The sequence below is a fragment of the Nannobrachium achirus genome (genome assembly GCF_963921795.1).
Source record: "Nannobrachium achirus genome assembly, chromosome: 5".
NCBI lineage: Eukaryota > Metazoa > Chordata > Actinopteri > Myctophiformes > Myctophidae > Nannobrachium > Nannobrachium achirus.
The window spans coordinates 46,757,933-46,764,869 of record NC_137814.1 but is presented as its reverse complement, the minus strand read 5'-3'; the positions used below and the strand labels follow the sequence as shown (position 1 = coordinate 46,764,869).

Below are 6,937 nucleotides of genomic sequence, written 5' to 3'. Positions count from 1 at the left end.
TCGTAGTCCTTGCGCAGACCGTGGCAAGAAGACATCCCTTTGCCTGTTAACTGGGTGTATGGGTATGCTGAGAGGCTCACAGGCAGGGCCAGGGCTGGGAACAGGGGCGTCAATTGTGTATGGCAGGGGTATGCAGCTGCCATACCCTGGGTCCAGGGGGGATAATAAAAGTTACTTTTAAATATAAATCAATGTCTATCTGTGCTGGTTATTGTGTTGTTAAATTACAGTAAAATAACTACAAATGCAACATTTTTCAAAATGGTCACTTTAACAAGGTATTATAATTATATTCTCCATACTTGAATTCTCCCCATCTTGACAAAATGGTATATTCCCAGGTTCTGCAGGTCAGCTGCACAGGTGCAATGCATTATTGTTAATTGTGGCACGTTTACTAACATGCCAAGTTTAGCTGGACTTGAACAACCATTCCAGGCTGCCATATCCAGCCCAAGAAATAAAAAGGTACTTCTTAAAATAAATGTATCATGCCTGTTGCTAAGGTATGGCAACATGACACCAGTCATGTTACCATACCTTAGCTTTTTCTGAACTGACACCACTGGCTGGGAATGGATATTTCTATCTAACCCGAAACTGTCTGCGTGCGTGACTGCTGCTGAATATCACCCAACGCTCTTATACCTCCACAATGGATGCGTTTAAAACGAACTGATTAACGACCAGCTGAGCAATGCAAGCTGCTCACCTGGAGCGCCTGCCTTGAGAGGCTTCGCTGAGTGCAGAGTCAGCACGCAGACATGCACACTCTGTCATTTAACTCAGAGAGAGTGGTTACATTATTTCAGAGTCATTCCGCCCTCCTTCTCTCTTGCACATGACACAGTTGGGAGATTTAATAATGACAGCCCGATTTCTTTTTTTTATACTTTATTGCATCAGAACACATGAACAATGCCTACGTACACCACCTGATACATTTCAAATTTACAGAACAGACATCCTGACCAACGTTAATCCTTTTTTTTTGGCATGTACTTTATGACCTTTCAACCATGCAGAAAAGGGATAAAAGTAGATGAACGATTACAGAAAACAAATCTTCACATTAGGCTTGGCCCGGTATTATATTTGAGATGTTATCCCGATATTCGGTATTATCGTCCAATAAAAGAAACATGAATTAGGTGCAATATTTTTGTTGTGGCTGCTCGCCATGTTATGTTATTTGATCATCATCTGTGTGAGGACTGAGGAGACTGTGGTGCGCACGCATGAGCAGGCACGCGTCTCCTTAAATGAAGGAGTACTTGTCATATGTACAGGTTCTCCATTAGGAAAATTATAGTTGTTTTCAAATAGACTTGAACAATTATCACATACATACTGTAACAGTTACGGCTTGAAAAAAGGGAATGTAGGCGTTATATTTGTATATTTTTCATTAATGACGGTATTCAGTATTAATTTTTAATACTGGTATTGTCTTTTGATATCGCGATATACGGTAATACCGGTATATCGCCGAAGACTACTTCACATTCATATTCCCACTTACACAGAATCATAAAAATCTAAGAAAACAATACCAACAGTAATGAAAAAAACAAAAAGTAAAAGAGGGAACAGAGGGAACAAAATGGCTTTGTTGTGTCATTTTGGCATGCGGTCTTTGTATTTTGTTTTACCGGATACTTTAATAAGCTTCTCCAGGCATGGCGACAGCCTCCATGTTCCAGAGATCCATTTCACTCAGCAGGCAGGGAGCACGGGGAGGGCAGAGGCGGGGGATTGAGGTGAGGAGAAGACAAATGGCGGTCAACCGAGCGGAGCAGAGGGTGGGAAAGTGAAAGGATAAAAGGTAGTGGGAAAAGAGAAACAGCCATCAGGAAAAGGAAGAGGGTCCAGTAATTGAACTACACTCTATGTCTGGGGTGTAGCCGACAAGACAAGACGCCTTGTGCTCCCATCTGTTCGGTGGTTTAAAGGGACACCGTCTGGGTGCTCGGGTGGCGTAGGCAGGGGCGTCACAAGGGGGGGAAAAGTAGGACTGAGTTACTAGGGCCCAAGGTGGAGGGCCCTTAATTATACTTTAGCCATTGAAAAATAACAGATCTACAAGTTCACAGCGCGGCACTGAGTGCCGCGCTGCAAGCTTGTAGATCTGCTATTTTTGAAAAGTTGTGAAAGTTTGTGCAAATCTTTGAATATGTGTATTATTTAAGCGAATATTTGCGACTCAAATTTTGCTTCTGGGGCGTCCGTGGAACTCAATATTTTGAGATAGGGGTCCGTGGCCAAATACATATCATTTTGGGGGTCCTTCACATGAAAAGGTTTGAACACCACGGACGTAGAAACATAGGTTTTTCAAAGAACCTTAGAAGGATTTGAAATATTCAATTTGCAAAAATGTTCATGATTTTTCAAAATTAGCAGATATACAAGCTCACAGCGCGGCACATAGTTTAACATTTTTCACAAAACATTGCGTAATGCATTCCCAGTCTAAATGGGTTAAACCCCCTCCCCTTATGAAGAACATTCATGGGGGTCCCGCAGTGAATCCTTGTACCCAGGGCCCAGAATTTGGTGCGACACCCCTGGGCGTAGCGGTAATGTTCATGTCCATCAACGTGAAGACTAAAGGGGTTTGAATTGCCGCAGTGTCTCTGGCTGGGCCCTTTGTTCCAACAAACACAAAAGGCTCTGTGCATAACTGTAGTCCCAGTTTTCAGAAGGGGATGGCATAGGCCTACCTGTTTCCTGCTATGGGAAAATGAACTGAAAAGGGAAATGCGTTCTGAGTGAAGACTGGGACCAAGACAAGCAATAGAAATAAGAAGGGAATATCTTAAAAAGTCCTGGAATAAATTCCTTACCAAAACATTTCTTCACCAATGTGTTTGTAAAGGTGCCTAGTAACACGTCCCACAAAGACTGAAATTCAGTCCCATTAAATTAACTATACAGGATAAAACACACCAAAATAAATATGCTTTAAGTAGCATGTGAGGGGTCAAACGAGGGGTTTTTAATGATTCTGAATCCATTGCAAGCATTTGTTTTGCACAAAAAACATTCCTTGGGCTAGAAACAGCCCCCATACAATTATTGTTTAGTAATGAGTCATCACTTTTCAAAGTTTTGTGGGAGCCGCCTTGACCCCAAGGAATGTTTTCTGTGCAAAACAAATGCTTGCAATGGATGTGAAGCAGGCTAGTCTTCAGAATCATTAAAAACCCCTAGTTTGACCCCTCACATGCTACTTAAAGCATATTTATTTTGGTGTGTTTTATCCTGTATAGTTAATTTAATGGGACTCCAACTTTCATCAGCTGTAACTGATTCTCCTAGGGAAACTGAATTTCAGTCTTTGTGGGATGTGTTACTAGACACCTTTACAAACACAATGGTGAATAAATATTTTGGTAAGGAATTTATTCCAGGATATGACACTATTTCTGAAGATATTCCCTTCTTAACAATTTTGCTGCCATTTTAAACATAGCTGTACTAAGCAGCTGCCAAATTGTCCTTACCTTTTAACGTGGGCACGTGCACGCATCGTGCACAATCTGTGCGCGAATCTAGTAGACGTGTAGACTCGGTGACAGCTAATCGAATAAAAAAACCCCCATTGAAATATATATATCTGTTGCCACGCTGTATCCCTGCTTATCCGCCAGTGTTTACATGAAAAAACATTGGAAAAAGCCAGCTGTGCGCTATGGTAACACGTGGACACGTTCGCGCACATAGCAGACGATATGTGCGCAGATCATATGCCAGGCGGGTAGAGGAATCAAACAGCTACAAAATAAATAAAAAAACGGGTGAAAAAATACCATTCTATGGCCATGCAGTCAGCTCACTTGTTTACAATGAAAAGCTATGCTAAAGCTCTGCGATTGGACGTCAGACCGGATATGGAAACCTAGATCCGGTCCAAACGGGAAATACGACCGGATACACATATATTTCAAAAACACATTTGAAATATTGATTTGATGCTCATATTAACCATAGGAAGTATTAAGTTTGTTTTTATTTGCACATGCATGGCATAAATTCCATAGGGATAGATTACACATGACATTTATAACATCATCAACTTGCGACAGGTATTTCCCCTGTTGAGTGAAAGATTAGCTATTTCTAGAAGAAATAAAATATTCAAGGTGTTTTTAATTTTACATTGTAGTTATAGAGGACAATTATAATGTATTAAGGTATATTTGTCGTATTAGCCAGGGATCCCTTTAAGGACTTTTTAATGCATCTAAAATGACAAATTAAACATTGGCCAAATTGTCAAATATCAGAGGCAGAAATTGTGAAAATAGCAGATCTACACAATAGAACCGTGTTATACAAAATGTAATGCCTCAACTCTTTGTGCTCGTCAGGGTGGAGGGGGGGGGGGTCCCCATTTAAAATATGATTATTTTGGGGGTCGCGGCCTGAAAAGATTGAGAACCACTGCTTTAGGAGACCAGAAGTAGGTGGTGAGTCTATTCATTCCAATGGATGAAGTGAACGTGAACACAGCTTCTGACCGATTCCTTGGTCCCATGGTCACTGAACTAAACAGTGGACCCATTCCTCACAATCTTCCGAAACATTCTAACTCTAAAATTGCATTTCTCAGAGGGACACATCAAGAGAACATCTGCATTGTTATCAACCTTTCACTGCCCCAGCAACACACTCTCGCACGATCTATACGTAGCAACAGTAATCATAGGATGTTCATGAGATCAACAACCTACAATTAGATAGATCTTTATATATTTATTTCGCGGGGGAAATTAAATACCCAAAGGCAGTTACAGTTTCCAAAAATAAAGTTGCACGGATACTTGAAATAGAACCAGTAATTGTAATTGTAAGGCTGTAATCTGTTATGAATGGATATACAGCAGCCTATGTACAACATGTGTGTTTTAGACACACATGCACAGATAACTAACTTGGATGATGAGGAGTTGCTGTTGTTCACGTCGGCAACACTTACATAACAGATTTCACCCCTTAGCAATGTACAGTATATATGACGTACTCACACTTTCATTTTACACGTGCGGAGACGAGGATTACTGTTAGCAGAGACTGTCTTTGTCTATGCAAGAAACAGGGATAATACTGTACTGTACACCCCCTAGCGCTAAACGAAGTGTGTGATAGAGGCTGACACCGCCAGGCAAGGGATAATACATCCATGCGTGTTGTTTGACACGTTGTAAGCTACAAAATAATGATGCAAGAAAAACAATACAGTGATAGACACTGCTTTATTCCCAGAGTAGTACATTATTGATGAAGCAGATATTGCATACCATGTAACAAAACAGCACCGAACCAAATAGCATCTATCAATTGATTGTTAATAAAACATGAAGCCCTAATTTTCAGTAACGGTAGGCAACAACGTGGTCCAGGATTGATAAGCCCGACTGTTTACGTTCTGTTCATGTAATATGAAATCAACACATAGTCTGTAAGAATATATTTTGGTTGGTATGGAATTTGCACCAGTGGAACTAAGACATACGGTATAACACAATGTTGCAACCAAACAAAGACACAGCTGTAACTATCAAACTAACTAGACTGTCACTTGATTAAATGTGTTAGATTTAATCAAAGGGAGGAATGAAGTGAATTAAATATATTATTATATCTTGTTGACTGCTATGTGCTGACCCTGAGACTGAGCTGCGTGTAGGGAAGAGGGAGGATAGGTAAGGAGGTCAGGGTGCCACATAGTGCCTCTTTGTTTTATGGCTGTGAGAATGAGATAAGGTTCCTGGCGTTTAATGAGCTAGGGAGAGAGAAGGAAGAGATGTTTTTGTTATAGCAAATTAATAATGAACTGTGAGAGGGAGGGCAAGGCAGTCTTGTCTTGTCTGTCGTTGGTGAAGGATGTATGTGTATGTTGTATGACTGTTACATTGCTTTTCTATTATCTTTTAACATTGTTTCTGAGTAGGTTTTGCTGATCTTTTGAGATTTTCAATTCCGCTATGGCATACATGGGCAACTGGCGCCCCGGGGGCCACATGCGGCCCTCACCTTCACTTAATGCGGCCCGCAGGTTAATATTGCAAAACTGATAGACTTCAGGTATTAATTTACAATTCTAAACATGCAAACATGACCCGCTTTAATTACTTCAGTCTATATTAGTAGCTTAATGACTAGTACTAGTCTTTTTTTATGCCCCATGTATTTGTATTTAAGTTCATAAAGTTAACATAACATTTTAAATTAAATATTTTCAGGAATCCAATTAAAAAATACCCCAAAATAATTCAGGATTCCAATTCCAAAATAGCAAAAATAGCCGATCTACAAGCTCAAAACGCGTCGCAGTATTTTGACTGTATAATGCATTGTGGCCCTTTGGAGTGAATGTGAAAATATAGTGGCCCTCGATCTCCATCATCAAAGTTGCCCACCCATGCGCTATGGAGTCCATAAATTAAGTAGGATTTCTACGTCACACTTCACTTTTTTATTCTATTTTGTATGATGATTTGTCACTGCCTTTCAATAATTTAACCAATACTTTTTTGGTGCCAGTTCTGAACTAACTTTTAGGGTTGGGATCCAATTATTTTCAGTGGAAACACTCCAATCCGGTTCTAAATTATGCAGGGGAAAAGAACAGACCCGGTTCAATGCGGGTGGAATAGGGGTAATAGTGTACCATTTGCACCTACTAAATTAAGTATCTTTGACTGGGCCTAAAGTTATGCACAGAGCTGATAGGCCTTGTTCCTGGGTGAGAAGACGGCGTGTACTCCGTGGAGGGTGCATCTCTGTTGTGCAAGCTGTGCCATTAAAGTACATTTTTGGAAGTGATTTGAAAGATGACACTGAGTTTGCTAGCTTTCATCAGGCAGGGTGTTCCAAAGCCTAGGCCACAAAATCGCCCCCAGATCGCCCCCAGGTAATGAGGTGGGTATTA

At 40.6% G+C, this 6,937-nt stretch overlaps 1 protein-coding gene across 1 annotated transcript in view; it reads left to right on the top strand.

Annotated features, from left to right (window-relative positions):
- Nucleotides 1-6,937, top strand: part of kcnab1b (potassium voltage-gated channel subfamily A regulatory beta subunit 1b) — a gene marked incomplete at its 5' end in the record, with an annotated part of 71,431 nt that overhangs the window by 38,255 nt on the left and 26,239 nt on the right. The window lies entirely within an intron of this gene.